General features: G+C 38.0%; 1 protein-coding gene across 1 annotated transcript in view; it reads right to left on the reverse strand.

Annotated features, from left to right (window-relative positions):
• Window positions 1-16,314, reverse strand: part of ZBTB20 (zinc finger and BTB domain containing 20) — a 535,929-nt gene that overhangs the window by 326,783 nt on the left and 192,832 nt on the right. The window contains exon 5 of the mRNA XM_058555832.1: window positions 10,436-10,483. The gene's annotated coding sequence lies outside the window, so the exon portion shown is untranslated. The remainder of the gene's footprint in view (window positions 1-10,435; window positions 10,484-16,314) is intronic.

Genomic DNA, 16,314 nt, shown 5'->3' on the forward strand with positions numbered 1-16,314 from the left:
GACTCTTCCCTGGTGCTGATTATAGAGGGAATGGATCTTATATTTCTGACTAGAGAACAGGCACCACCAAGACTTCACCATGTCTCATTCCAGACTGGCTTCACATAACCACAGCAGCAAATATCCCCAAACAAGGGTCATTCAAAAACCTGTGGAATTTGACCAGATACTTCAAACGGTGGTAGTATCTGCCACCTACGGTCTTTTGCAATTTCTAGAGTACAACCTAAAACATTATCCATTTTCTCCCACTTAATAAAGCATATTAGAAAACACAAGTGTATGAGTGTAACTTTATTATAGGAACAATCTTATGTTTGTTTTAATTTAATTTTTAAAAGAGTAAATCATATACATATACTTCATAAATTTATTATTCATAACAAATTTGTTGTAACATATCTCATACTTGATTGAAATACACTAGTATTTCTTATTACTGGCAATAAAAGTCGTTGGTAGGGATTATGCATTTATTCACTCATCCTACAAACATTAATTGAGCACCTACAATGTGTCAGGGCAGTGAGGAGGCAGACAGGAGACCACAGATGAACACAATGTCTCTTCCTCCAAATGTTACAACCTATTGATGTGAGCAATTGGGCTTCTATCCAGCTTTGGGAACCAGGCTATGAATGGGCAATAATTTACTGGGGGTAGTAGATGAGAAGAAGAAGATGCTGTGAATTGACTGATTAAGACAAACAAACAAAAAATCTGAGTACCTGTCTCCTTTTGGGTTCCCTCCAAAGAAGAGTCTGAGACAAGGACTTGGGTGCAGGTAGCAATTTGGAAGGTGATCTCAGATGGCAGGAGTGAAGGAGTGGTGAGAGTGAGTTAGTGAGGAGGAAAAGGCAATAACAAGGCTGAGTCAAAGAGGCCACCAGCGTGCCAACTGGAGCGCAATTCTACCAGGATCTTTGAGACTTGTACATAATGCCTCTACAAGTGTCCATCTGAAAGCAACGGAGGCGGGAACATTTTTTCTCCAGCAGTATTCCTCCTTTGATTGAGAGTTGCCCCCACAGGGTGTTAAGCTGCCAACCCCGCTTCCGCAATCCAATGTAGATTTATTGAGCTGTCCCAGCATTGGCAAACGTCCTGGGGCAAAATGTTGAAAAGCACTCTTGAGGCGGGAGTCTGGGCTAACATGGAACTGCTTCAGGTGCAGCTGAAATCAGAGGTGGTCTGAGGGACGGTGACAGAATGCCAGACACATCCGCTGGAGTAACCTATCGAGACTTGGGTGGGTGGGCATAATACACTGTGCAATCTGATCTAGCAGCCCCTAAAGGATGGTCTGGGGAAAGGTGAGACTGACATCTTCTTACTAACTTATATTCCATATAAACTGTCTCTGACTTCTGCAAGAAGTCAAACTCTAGGACAGTGAATCCCGACACTGTCCAGCTAAAAAACGGAAAAATGATGATTTGCTAATCTGCTTACCTGACTCTTTGGCTATGATGTCAAGATTGGACTCTTAGCAGGTCTTATTAAAATCCTGACACTCATTCACCAATTATCCTCTAGAAGTTGATAGATATCGATTTCCCTGTGTTTCAGGGAAGAAATCTTTGAACTGCTTTAGGGAGCTTTTCCAAAAATGGTGATGTATCTTTGCATCATTTTGTCATGACTGAGCCTACTGAAAATTTTCCTGACATTCTGAATTCACGGCAACGATATCTGTGTTGGTGTTGTATTTGGTTTGTATTTTTTTGTTTTGTATTAAAGTAGAGGAGAAATAGGCAAGGTTAAGGATTGCACCTAAATGTATTAAGCTTGAAGGCTTTCAACATAAATGAGACGTTTATAGAAAGTTATTAAGACTTTTATGCTTCTATAAACATTTCATTATTGCTGACAATACCTACTTCAGTTAACCCCGCCCAAGAAGTTTCTGCATTGCTGTAAGGTTGAAGGTGAGTTTATTTTGCAATTTACCAAATAGCATAGGAGTTTTCTGGAGAATTTTGGTTTGGGAGCCCAGAGCATAAGGTAAAACAATAGACTTTATGGTTACAGGAGAAGAAATGATAAACCCCTCATTCTTCTATTACAAAGTATAAAGGAAAGGACTGTATTCCTAATCTCTAGAAAATGTGGTGGCGGTGGTGCTGGGTAGATTATGCGACAATATATGAACATATGTGTCTTCCCTTTGACAATGAGTGGGCAAGTCTTTAAAAAAGTTCTGAAAAAAAAAAAAGAGTCCCAGGGACGATTTTGGCTCTGTCAGTGAGTTCCATCCTAAGACATCAAACCCAGTTGCACAGAAACCAAATGTCAATATTTACAAAGCTCTTTCCATCTTATACCCGCTTCCTTTTTCGTTTATGCTTTTTCTTCCTCTTTTCCTTCTTCCCTATGCCCTTGATCCTCGACTTTACTCTTTATCCCATTTGCTCTCATTTCCCTCACCCCATTAGTCAGTCCACTATCTGTTCATCCCGAAATAGTCTTCAGTGATGGAAAAGAAAGGCCTCAAACAAAGCCATCATCCAAGACAGGGAACTCCAGAGGGTGGTGGATGGTGGCTGGGGCAAAGCCTGAGGACGCAGAGTGCTCACCATTCTGAGCGATTAGGCTTCAGCAGGCTTGATAGCTGTATCAAGCCTCATGATTTCAAAGCTTTCATGGGCTGACAAGGACTTGCTAATTTCAAACTTTCTAGCCAATTACAATCACAAAAAGCTCGGGACAATAATCAGAGAGCAAAATGGAACTACCACCGGAGTGAAGCAGCCCTCTGCATGTTTCACTCTCGTGGCTCTGCCAGGCAATATGCAGCTGGGACTCTGCTTCAGTAAGTAAATAAAAATACATTATAAAATACAAACATGCACCATGGACCCCTCTTACTGTCTTGTTTCCAGGAGTGGGCTATGTAGGAACCCTGTCCTGCATTTAGCCCATTAATTTCTGATGGTGTTAATTAAAAACTTTTGATGCTGGTTTGAATGGAAAATACCTCAAACAGTGTTTCCTTTATTGAAACACCAAGTTCCAAGTCTTGGATTATTAGGTTAAGCTCTGTCAGCAGTGAGATCAACATAAATGCTTTTCATACCATCTGCTTTGATAAAAAACCCAAAAATAATAAATAATAATCATAAATGAATGAAAAAGAAGAAGAGAAACTGTTGAGGTTGAAATTCTCTTATTTCAACCTGTTTTTTTTTAAAGGACTAAATTGAAAATCCGGGCCCCTGAATGTAGAACATACGATTTTTAAAAAATCTTTTTTCAAATCCTTACAGAACATTCAAATCACCCAATGTTCCAGGACCTGAATTTTTTATATTTTAAAATGGGGAAAGCTGCTTAAAATAAGTGAATCAGCTGCTAAGTGATTTCTCTCTGTCTCTTCCCCTACTCCGTCTCGAAAGGCTGAAAAAATTCTTAAAATGGTATATGCAATTGATATGTGCTGCTTAAGAAGCTTAATATAATTACAGAGGACTCAGACTTTCTATTTAAAAATAAGATGGGCTGGTGTAATAGAAACTCTGAGTTGTGAATATTCATCCCTCGTGGGGTGTGGGAAATGTTTCCAAATGTTTAATCCACTGAGCAAGGTAAGGTGTGCAAAGTAGTTATTCACAGATTTCTCTGTCCTTCTGGAAACCTAGGGAAACCCGGGAAATCCACAGAGCAGTGTAAGGGGATAGTGTGACAGACGCGGTGCAGGAAGCAAGCAAATAAAAAATCCATCTCTGCAATCCAAGGCTTTTGTGAAGTACTAAGGAAACCACCAAAACATTCTGATTGGTTTCTAAGACTCTTCTCCAATTTGATTTTTTAATCATTCTTCCCTCTTGTACAGGGGCCTGAAGCCTTGGGCACCCAGGCTGAGAGGCCCCATGAATGCCGTCTCACAGATGCCCTTTTCTCTTTTGTGTTTTCATAGACCCAACTTTCTCTACCATTTTCCATCTCCTAACCTGTTTATTTACATTGTCTGTAATATCATCTGAATCCTTGAAAGACCACAAGACTTTCCTTTTTCACCCCAAAGTCTTCATCACTCTTACTCTTGTTTTGATCTACATATCTCTAAAGAGGATGAAGTTCTTCTTAAAGGTTAAGCATTTTGGCAAATCTCCTCTCCTTCCCTCCCTAACTGCAGGCTGATTGACCTCACCCTCTTGGAACAGTCTGCAGAATTGGCCTCCCAACTTGATATGACATGATAGGGATCCTTCAACGACAACAACAACGACAATAACAATAACAGAAAACTGTCTTAAAAGCACGAGAGGATATTACGTAGAGCAATAGAGCTAAAACTCCAAGAGAGAAATAGGCCTTTGCAAACCACGACGTGTGTAATTGTTCACAAAATTTATGAATTTTCCCCCGAGTAAATTGATAGGTGATACTGTCTACAAAGGACAGGTAAATGTAAATTAACAGATATGTAGCAAATGAGTTCATTTAAAGATGATTTCCAGCTAAAATGATTTTTTTTCCTGGAGACCAAGTTTTTGTTAAACTTAATCCTTACTCTCTTCCCTCTCCAGCAGCAGAAACATCTGGTCGGTTTTAGATTCCCCTTGGATTTCCAACTTCAAAGGGAATTATAAAGAATAACAAATTCATGTACCGGCACTAAAAAAAATTAGAGCAGCAGGAGAGAATGGTAAAATTGTCCTTATTTGACTGCTAGTGACAGGCGCCACAGGCAGAACTATGAGGAAGACAAAGGCAAGATCATCGTATGACAACCAGAGTTCCTGGAAGGGACTGAATCTTTGGCTACACGCAAATATGCATGGCGCCCTTAGCAATCTATAAGGAGAGTGCTCCCTGCTTAAATGAAAAAAATAAAAAAGTAAAAAGAGTTAGAAGGTATAAAAAAGAAATGAGTTCACATTTACCTGTCACATAGTAACATCAACAAATTTTGTTGAAAGAATGACTTTGGAGACAATCTTAAAAATTCACTTAGTGGCTGAGTTGTTTATTTGATCTGCAGAAAACTGCGAGTTCTGATTCTAAGGGATGGATAAGCCATCCCAGAAATAACTCAGGCTCCTAAAAATCCACTAGACTCACCATGTCCTCATAAAAGATTAGACCTCCAAGTGTCTCAAAAGTAGCCTGTTTCTTCCTTGCTCTGGACCCTTGTTATAAAAGGATGGTCAGAATCAAAGTCCCCCACGAGTGGAGGAATAGGCTTTGAAGGAACTGTTGATATTTGTAGTTGTGCCAAGTTGTGCTTGACATCACTTTATAGAACTGAATTTTTCTTTCTCCTCTGTCATTTTCTTAGCAAAACTGAAACACACTTCTTGGAGTGCAGGTCTTGCTGTAATCAAACATTAGAAAATGAGAACAGTTAGAGAAAGCACAATTTTGCCATTGTAATTACCTCTTACAAACAGCCTTCTCTCTTTCCTGTTTTATGTGCAATGTGTACAGCAACAACAATAAAAATAAAGACACGATTAACAATCAACTCTTTGTGAACAAAGAGAGAGGAAGAGTTAAGGGCTAAAATGTATTTAAAAAATTAATTATAAAAGTAAGTCTTTAAACTTAGTATTCAGAAGTTAGGGATCTTCACACCACAGATACATTAGGTTGATTCACAGAGTGGCCATCAAAAACCAAGAAAGCAGAAAACTTGACCAAAAAGTATACATCAACAGCACAGTAAGAATATTTCATAGAGTAGGACGCAACAAACAGAACCAGTTCTCCATGGAGCCTAGCATGGTTTGCTAATGGACAATCCCCAAAAGAGAAGGCCATCTCCAAAGTATGTTCTTTATACCATAGGCTTTGAGTAATCTCTAGTGAAGGGGGAAAAATGAAGACTTCTCAGCATTTCTAATCTAAAAGGACTGAGCTGGCTGCAAAATCATCTTATTGAATACCTTTGCCTTGAGTGGGGTTTTCATCCTTCCCTCACCACTCCAGGTGAAGCAGAATTAACAAAGTTATCTCAGTAAGGGAATCCCATAATTCCCATCCTTATGGTAATTGTTCGTGATGGTGTGTCACATGTCCAATAGTTTATTCAGAAAATATGCCAACTTCGTGAAACATGGATTTTTTTTCCTTTGCAATTATCTCTGTCTTTAGGTCTAAAACGAAAATCCTGGCTTGACGGGGGTATTTGCGAAGGATTCCCTGTCCTATATAAGCAGAATCATCCAACCGTGATTCTGAACTTAGCTAGGGGGTAGGAGGTAAAGGATATGGAATACTACTTTATTCCAAGAAACGTTGTTTTATAGCTTGAACATACATAAGGTCACAAATGTAACAATGATTGAACAAACACCAGAGCCAAAGGCCAATCATAAGGAAACGCCATACACACACACACCAAGAAGCAAATGCTACCATTAATAATAATAATTATTATTATAGCTATTATCCTGATGAGGCATTGATAGTTCACTTGGGTGTAATGTATAATGCATTAGCTAGAAAAAACCATGGGTAAACTAACTCTTCTCTTTAAAAGGCAGTTTATATTCTAGGTTTACAGGACATGAGCTACATAATCCAACACCCCAAGATGTTGTAAGTAAGAAAAGGATGCAGGAAGAAGTGAAGACTTATGTCTTTATCTCAGCTGTTGTGTTGTTAATATCAGTCTTAAAATAATGACGAAAAGGTGAGCTGTTTTAAAATATGGGTATTACGGGTTATGGTAAAATATGCTTGCAGTTTTAAAATAGTACAGTGGCTAGTTCCTACCTATCTCTCCTTGAAATGCCTGCCTCAACACCAGGCTGTCAGATCCATTCCTGACACTTTGAGGACGTTTTAATGATAGTAATGCCAGGCCAGGGTAAAGGAGAAATGGAAATGATCAGAAGACTGAGGGGAAGAAAAAACAAAATGGAAAGAAAAAAAGAGTTTGTTTACACCATCTAGTCTGGCAAATTTTACAGATGCTTTCTGTTTGCTTGGGATAGTTTATTGCTTATGTTATTTCTCTTCTTTCTTTTGTTTTTTTCCATGTGCTTTCCTTTACCAACTTCGGCTGAAAATATTTTGTATGTGTCCATCCTGTATACCCTCATATTTTTCTAGCGATTTAGTGTGGTGGAGAAGCTCTTTTTTTCTTCTTCTTCCCCAAGGGTTAGGCGCATCAATATTCTAGCGACTCACTTTCCAGGCCAATGGAAAATGTGCTCCTAAGATTAAATAGACCTGAGTAACACATAAATTCAGTTTATACTGATGCAGTATGTTACATAGTTACTCACATCCTGAATTTCTGATGAGTGGAATACACCTGTTGCACAACACACAGCTACTGAACAGTCACCGACCTGTAAAGTCAGAGAGGCAGGACAAAACCCTAAGTATAGATCCTCTAAGGAAACCCTAATTTGCACAGAGCATTCCTCATCTGTGGAGCTCTCTGTGTAAAAGATCTAGTCTAGCCATGGAAAGCTGGCTCATAGAGGTTTCTTTAAGTATTCTTAGAACAGACTAGAGCAATACATACAGGCACACAGGGAGTACCTTTTGTTCTGCAATGCACCATCTCCCTCCACCCCCACTTCCACAAACATAGTGCTTTTTTACAAAAACTATTCAGACTGTTAATATATAATTCCTCCCTTTTCAGACTTCCTAAGTGCCCCCTTAGGAAGAAACCTTCTGTGTCTGCCAATAAACCTTAAAAAACTATAAACTTTTAAATCTAGTGTTACATTGGTTTAAATAGGTTCACCATATTTATCCAGTACGGGTTAGCTACAGCCACACAGGACTTCTAAGCAGTCAGAGGATTGTCTTTTCCTTTCACTTCAGATACAGAATTGTATATAACACAGCATATATCCAATAATGATTATAATTAATGCTGCATAGATCTGGAATGCAAATTATCATCCTAAATTTGAGTCAAGTAAAAAAATGTGCCAAAAAAAAATAGTTCCTCCAAGAAACCTGGCCAAATCTGTGAACTTTCTCTAGTCAACCAAATGGCCCTGTGGCTTACAGATATGCCTAAGAATATTGTGAAACACACTGATGAGATTTTATGATCAATTGTTACATTTTAGAAAACATGATGGCCGTATACTCAGAAGAAAAATACTCCTATAAACAATGATTAAAACTATTTATCTGAATGTTTTTAACATTATTATGTAAAAAAGTCCTGATGTTCCTGAAATTTTGGAATAAATGCTATGGTGCCTTGGGTTTGCTTCAAAATAACACGGCAGTAGCCTGGGAAAATGATAGGCCATGAGTTAATCATTGTGCGAGCTGGGTGATGGGCGCATGGGAGTTCATTGTAATAATCTGTCTACATTTGTGTATTTGAAAGTTTTCATAAAAAAAAATTTAAAAATATGTACTTATTTGAACTTTCATTCATTTACTCATTATTTATTGATAGATTCATTTACTCTCTATATGCAAGATATTGTGGAAAGGCAAAAAGTAAAAAACCAAAAATCAAAAACCAATACTCTTGTTGGATATTTAGGTCAAGTAAGCTATTCCTCTTCAGGAAAAGTATATATTTATTTAAAATGATGTTTATAAGGACTGTGTAATTACATGTAGAATTCTTCGGTTAAATTTGACAGCAGGACACAAAATTATATAGAAAGTATGATTACAGCATGTTTTAAAAAATATATCCTTGGGGGAAAATGAAAGTAAGGAAATATATCAGATGGTTATTAATGATTGGATTTAAATTATAGAAATAATTACTTTAATTTTTCTTCATTTTACTCCTATGTGTTTTTCCAAATTATTTTTAATGAGCATGTATCATTTTAAAATGAAAATAAATATTTATTCATTAGTGGATAAGATGTGCTCTCTTTTCCTAAGGAGCTTTTCATTTGCTAAAACAGAGAAACTGCAAACACACAGCATTGCCCTGATAGTTTAAATTTTCATACCTAGAAGGGAAATACGCCCACAGGAAAAGAAACGTCAATACAGATTTTATCTGATCATAGAAACATAAAGAGCTTTCTGTGTGTTGGATAGAAAGAGGGTAGGAACTGGCTTCTTGGCAAGCCAGAAAGAGTGTGAAATTCAGGCCATTTTGTGATGAGATCATTTTGCAATGAGTGCAAAGGGAGCCACAAATTCAAGTTACCAAATAAGCCTGTCCCTTGCGCTTCTGACACTCAGGCTGATATGAGTTTCTTTTTGGGCAGCATAACAAGTAAAGCATGGGAGTGTGAGGGGAGGGAGGGGAAGTTACAATCCTAAAGTCTTGTGGCCTTCACTGGCGAGATGGATACGTTCAGAGAGACGGAGATAGATGTGCAACAGAATTAGAAACAAAAATACAGTGACAACTATAGATTATGTGCAAGGGATACAGAAAGTCCCTGTTAGAAAGCTATCTTTATTACTCCAAGAGATTATTTTCCTCATTTTATGCACATTCATATAAAGTGAAGTCAAGAGTGTAACTTTTAAAGGTTTGGATGAGTATGATGTTCATGACTAAATAGGCCAGGCTGGAGCCAGGCAGAATATCATCAGATGCCAGGCAAGTCGCCCCTTCACTGCTCCTCCCTCTCTGGTATATTAGCCAATGCATTGCAACGCAGGCCAACCTCTAGCAAACTCAGCTCTTTCGGGCTCTGTCTGACTTGATGAATCTCTACCCAATATACCATCAGTCCTGACCTGCACTCTCCTCCCAGCCACCGAAATCTCAAGAATTCTAGAAGGCCACAATACCAACTTTTTTGAAACTTTACAAATTTTCACTAAAAGACACATAGACCTCAAAGCTTCAAACCTAGGCTCACCTGCAGCCCGGGTCTTGGTCCTCTTACTTAACTGGTAAAGGGAGGGTGGCTATATTTATGTTCCTAAAGGGCATTTTCCCTTCTGTTTGTGTGCATTCACAAGAACAATCATGTCTGATTTTAAGACTGATCCAAATGAAGCAAATGCATTTCAAATTTTCAGCACGTCATAAAGTAATAATGGGTAGTTAATGCATCACAAAATGTATTTGGAGAGTTTTGTGGTGGTTTGCTTAATGCGAAAACATCTAATATTCATAGGAAATATCAGTGCCCAACTTCACCCTATCACCCTCTCTTGTCCACTCAGCTATCTCCTTTGGAAATACATCTATCTCTGCTGGAGAGTCTTCCAAACAAGTCCTTTGAATACTTCCACCCCTGTGTAGCAAAATATTGTAAAATATTTGTCGAAATCTGTGATAATAGGTTCTTGGGATCGTGTTTCTCATCATTCCAAATGATGGTATTTCAAATGAACAACTAAGATATGAAATATGTACCCTTCACCAACATCAAAATATGTTCTGCTCAAATTTAGTACATGAGGTGGTGGACTTACCACGCCTTCAGTCTAACTCTTTCTGAGGTTGGAAGAAATATACTTGACTTCTTTGCACCTCAATGTTTTGGAGCGCCATTTGGAGATAACGAAAACTACTTACCAGACAGCAGTGTCGTGAGGAATATCCAGTTAGCGATGGTGAAACATTCTGAAATGAAAAGAGTACCGTAAATGCAAGGTATTTAATAAATGTATGACAACATGGTGATCATAGAAAATAACCCATTTACTTCTCACTTTGGGACACTGACTTGGTGACACTATATAAAAAGTAAAGGATCCTTCCCTTTGGGAATGAAAATAGAACTGTGCACCGAGAAAGTGGCTTTTGTAAGTGCCTGCATGTTTAACTTCACAGGCTCTAACCAGTTGTGAATGACTTGCTGCCCATTTCTGTAGTTCACTGTAACTTGTGTTGAGAAAGTTATGTTTTATGGTTAATTATCCATGGTCTGTTTAAAAAAATAAATCAAACCATTGTGAACCACCAGGATTTGCAGCTCCATTTGAGCTTTACTGTACTTTTGATGACACATTTTGTAAATAAAAACACACTGGTTTCTCCCTGTTTTTGGTTGTTTGTTACTCGTGTTCTGGATATAAATATTGCGGCAAGGGTGGGAGAACAAGCTATGGATTATTTACCCCTGGTTTCATGAGTTGTGAGTTACTGGCCTTATCCTCCTTCATGAGTATAAATAAATGTATAGTATTATATTCCAAGTCCTGTAAGACAAATGGAACGAGTGAACTGAAACCTTTTAAAACCAAAACCTTTTATGCTAAGTCACAGAGCAACAAAACAAACACCAAATTAACATTTTAAAAGCTTCTATTGTGGAGCAACAAAAATCCCCAAATATTATATAATCTGCATTTTAAAAACTGCCTGCCTAACAAGCAGCAGTCTATCAATAATTCCACATGCTTGTCTTTTTGTTGCTTTTAAAATTTAGAAGCCATAGGTGGTTTTATCAGCGATCACTCCACACCCCCCCCAATGTCATCACGGGAATGAAGCCTTGAAAATAACCAGTTAACTAACTTAAGCCAAAACTGATTTAGAAAGATCAGGAATTGTTGTAGCTAAAAGTAATAAAATACTATATAAAAGAATAACTCTATTTAAAATTTGTCTATAGTCATCATCCTAGGACCTACAAAAAGAAGTCTAAAAAATAGTTTCCAGAGAACATGAGAAAAGCCAAGATTCAAAGGACCCTGTGGCAGAGTCCAAGAGGAGTATATCTGAGACCCAGAATCACAAGTACCTAACACATTTGCATATGAAACTTAATGAGGATCACCAAAGTAGCTTGCCAAAAGTTATGTTTTCTAAATGAGCCAATGGTCTATGCAGCACTGACCCTTAAAAAAGACCTCTAGGAAAGATATAAAATTGCCTTCTGCAGTTTGCTACTTTTATAAAGACAAAGATTTTCTTGTAAAATGGGATGATCTGTCCATTGCTGAAGCTTGAACTGCTCTGTATCTCATTTCATCTTGCCCCTTTACTACTCGCATGGCTTACCGCTTACCTGCATAAGCGCTATGTGGGAATGGCCACAGCAGCTCACCAAAACATGGTAAAATATTTACGAAGCAGCTACTATGTGCCAGGCACAACTAGAGTGATTCTGCTTAAGAAGGTAAGTCAGTAAGTTCTTGTTGCAACATTTAAAAATATCTTTTACTACTGCCAACAGCAATGAAAAGCTGAGTTGAAAGAGTTGTAAAGGCCTTCTGAAAAATTGGAAAATGTTTAAAACTCTCCCTAGCTCCTTGCACGCCCTGGAAATAGAAAGTTTAGGCCTGCCAGCCCTTCCTAAGCCTGGATCCCATATTGTAGAAGAAAAACTAGAAGAGTCTAGATGTTTCCAGGGCCATGGTTACAACCGAAAATGAGGGCCGAACAGAATGGGTTGGCATCTATTGGGTGTTGAAAGGTCAATTCTGCCCTAAGTATGGTTCCGAGAGTGCAGAAACCCACCGAGATGAAAATGGAAGCTATTTTGACAAACTGAGGCAGGCAAAAAGTTTGAACATGTTTTACTCAAAGACAATTTTGTCTATTTTTTTAATAACTGGATGCCTCCAACTATTTTTGAAAATGAAGAAAATCTTCCTCTATAGAGTTCTAAGTTTTGTTTTAAATCCTGGCAACCCATTTGAAAATTAGGCTACTCTAAATGACTTCCTGTATACAGAACTACACATCAAAAATACGTGCTCAGTTACAGATCATTAAAGATGTTAAAATTACATTATAAAGAATGTATCTTACATGGCACAGAATTCATTTTGATCATCAGGTACATACACACAAAATTGCATATTGGAATCGAAACTCAGCTATAACCTGTGTAGACGGATACTTAGAAAAAATATACGTGTGAATATGACTTCTTGGTTAAAGACTAGAATATTCTGACAAATTTTCACTATTTTTCTGCAAACAAATCTACCTGAGCTATAGATTCTTTTTAGGAAAAAAAAAAGCTGAAAGGAAATGTATTTATAATATACTTAAAAATATATATACTAGCTTAGTCATTATTCACATCAAGACAGCAAAAGATGTCTCCATACCATCATAAATACAGAGACATGATAATCCCAATGATCTTGATCATTCAGCTGTTACAACAGAAGCCCTCACATTGAGGCAATGACACTGAAAACCAGACAAAACTCTCCTGGCTTTGATTTTTATCTTTATGCACCAGGTTTTTCCATATAAAAGCAATCTGAAATTCAATAGCTAACACATAAGGGAAAGTTAAACAATTTAGGAAATAGCCTAAATCTTCTTTAAAAGTAAAGGAAAACTCACCTCTCACCTTCAGTAAAATCAAATGAACCAATTTCATATGGCCTTACCCTCTGGAAGTAAAGTAAGACCTAAAGGAATGAGACTGATCCCAAATACATGGAGATGAAGGCCTCAATAGATCTTACTCAGATCCATGCTCTCTCCTGCCACTTGTACCTTTTCTGACGGCGTTAAGAACAATCAGAACAACTACCACCTCACCCCTCACACACTCCATCTTACTTTCTTCTAGAAGATACCTAACAATTCCTATTGCTGTGCTCCCTATCATTTTGTATCCATTTTCTAACCATTTGATGGGCAGAAACTAAAAGGAAGGACAAACCCCAGATGCCTTCCAACCTCTCTCATCAGACAACTGCCTGTTCCCAGATGTTCCCAGAGGACATCAGTCAGTTAAGTGAAACAAAATACTGTAACAGGGAAGGAAAACTGATAAACCTCATACAAATCTCAGTGTGTTCCCATTTAAGTCGGGAAGGGAGTCACTCCAACGAAGAAGTAGAGGGTATGGGAAAGAAGAGCTACAAAGAGAGAAAGAGAAAAACAATGACTTTTATTATACATTTGAGACTTACAGGCAATGCAATGAATCCAAAGGTGTTTCAAAGAATAGTGTGACAGAAAGTCCTAAATGAGAATTCCAGAATCCACAGGTTCTTAAACGGAACTGTTGTTTAGGGAGTGAATGCTACGGGGAGTTTGAATTAAGTGTCTCTGCTGTGGCATCTAGATGTCGTAAGACTTTGGGGTTTGAATGTACTTTGTCATGAGCAAAAAACACTAGAGCTTTATGCAGCCCCCAAAGTAAAAGCCAACAGAAGACAGGGTTTATATAACTGGCTTTTTACATAAATATTACATCAGGATACATTTCAAATGAAAACACACACACACACACACACACACACACAGACACAGCCATCTTTCTTATCCTCTTTCTATTTTAAAATTCATTTCATACTTTAAATGTTGTTGATTTTTCACAAAATAAGTAAAAACCAAGTCAGCATTAAACACCTCAGAATAATTTTAGTCTTATATTACCTGGAAAATTCACCACATCATGGAGAGTCACAAAATCCTGTTTTAAAGCCAGTTAAGGCACTGACAATTATGGGATATTTTGCTGCAGCCTAGGGCAACTAGAAATGGCCATGGATGTTAACTAACTCCCTTCTCAACAGTCTGAGAAAAGGGAAAAAAAAAACTGTAAGTTTCTCCATCTGTTATTTCCTTTTTTTTTTCTTTTTGGCTGTGGAAAAGTAAAATTATGCAAGAGCTTTTGAATGTAAAGGCTGTGTGTGCTTTTTCCCTTTTTGTCTCTGTGTACCGGTTATGTGATGTTGCGTAACTGAGTACAGAGTAGGCGGGAAGCGTTTACTATTGATTTACACTATGCCATCTAATGAATTCAGAACTCTGAAAAGAAAGGAGCGGGAGGAGAGGGAGGAAAAAAGAGAAAGAGAGGAACAGGGCCAGAAGAAAGGAGGAATGGAGGGGAGAGAGCCAGAGCTCATCTAGAGAAACAATTCAATGCCTGCAATGGTTTCGTTCTTATTCCCTCTAGCTCTGACTTTTGGTTATTGTTCGGGTCTCAGAAAAACGGTCTGGAGACAGTGACCCCAATATTCCAATCTTATTTCTAATGAGGATTACTGGCAGGTGAATGTCTGAAAGTACTAATGTGTCAAATTACTCGAAAGCAATTCCACGAAACTGTCAGCCTTCTCCATATGCACCTATTTATGCTTCTCTCTATGCATTTGTGAACCTGCATCTGCAATAGCCAACACTATGGTCCAACTAGTTTACCTAGTTGCAAATGTTATTTGAAAGACACACAGGGATCTCATCAGGGCAAAGGGAAATACGTTCTATTTTACCCACCTCTTTTAAAAATGCATAAAGAATGCATTTAGAAATCTTTAAATACGATGCTGTTTTACTCTGGAAGAAGATATGCCACAAATTATTTGGCTAAACAGAACAGGCCTACATAGGCTAATGAAAGAGAGATGGGCAAAATGAGGAAAGACTCTAAACTGATGAACAATGTTTGTAAAAGAAATTTAAATAACTGTAATTTCTTATATTATGCTTATGGAGAGCACTTAAAATTGAACTTTTGATCAGGATGATTAGAGACATCCCCAGTCCTCTGAGGCTGCCCAGTGCTTCCGTGCCTTACAATGAGTTCCCAAAGCTTAGGCCAGAAAGTAAGAGTGAGGTTGATTCTGCTGCTAGGCACAGGACCTTCCTGTACCTGACTGCCCTCCTATGGCTAAGAACATCCACGAAGGTGAGAACGAAATAGAAATTCTCTTTATTAGCAGCCAGCTAGAGAACAAGGCAGGGAGCTTGTTTCCTTCCTGAATGTGAGTTTGTAAATCGTGACTGGAAAAAATCATGAGGTCATCCAAAAGAAAGAACAAGAGTTTGCGGTTTCATTTCTGATCATCCAATGATCTTCTCTTTTCACCCATTTTAGCTTAGAAAATATTAAACAGATGCCGACTCCATCCAGTTGTCAGGGATGCTTTAATGACCGATGGCCGTGTGCACATGGTTGTATGCCGAGCACCTAGCACAGAGCTTGGTACATTCTCTAACCTTAGCAAACAGTTGTTGAAAGAGTAAATTGATTACAGGAGAAACGTCTCTGTAGGGAAAGTGCACTAGAAAAGCCTCAGAAAAACATATTCCAATGATTTGCAGGAAATCTTAGGCTGTATTACTCTATCATTTATCTGTAGACACAAAATAATGATGTAGAGGAAGTATCAGATAGTTATTTGGGGGTCAGTTGACTTCAGTTCCATTTTATTAGAAAAAAGCTTAACAAAAATTGTAATACTGATAACATCAGCAAAGTTTGGTGTTCATTTCCACCAGCCCTTTTTGACCATTTTTCATTTCAGTCTTGGGCACAGAAAAGTCCATTCTAATTTCCACGGACACATTCTAAAGAAAAAGTCATGGAATAGCAACATAATTCATCTTTTAAAAAATACTGAGAAGAATGTAGCCATTTAGCAAGGGGAGAGAATATAACTTTTTGTTGAAGGGCAAGGCAGGTTGAGTGTTGATTAGGTTATGCAAATTTAAATTAATAGAAGGGCAACCAAGAATGTACTCATTTCCAT

This window comes from Diceros bicornis, chromosome 15 (genome assembly GCF_020826845.1).
Source record: "Diceros bicornis minor isolate mBicDic1 chromosome 15, mDicBic1.mat.cur, whole genome shotgun sequence".
In the NCBI taxonomy this organism is placed as follows: Eukaryota; Metazoa; Chordata; class Mammalia; order Perissodactyla; family Rhinocerotidae; genus Diceros; species Diceros bicornis.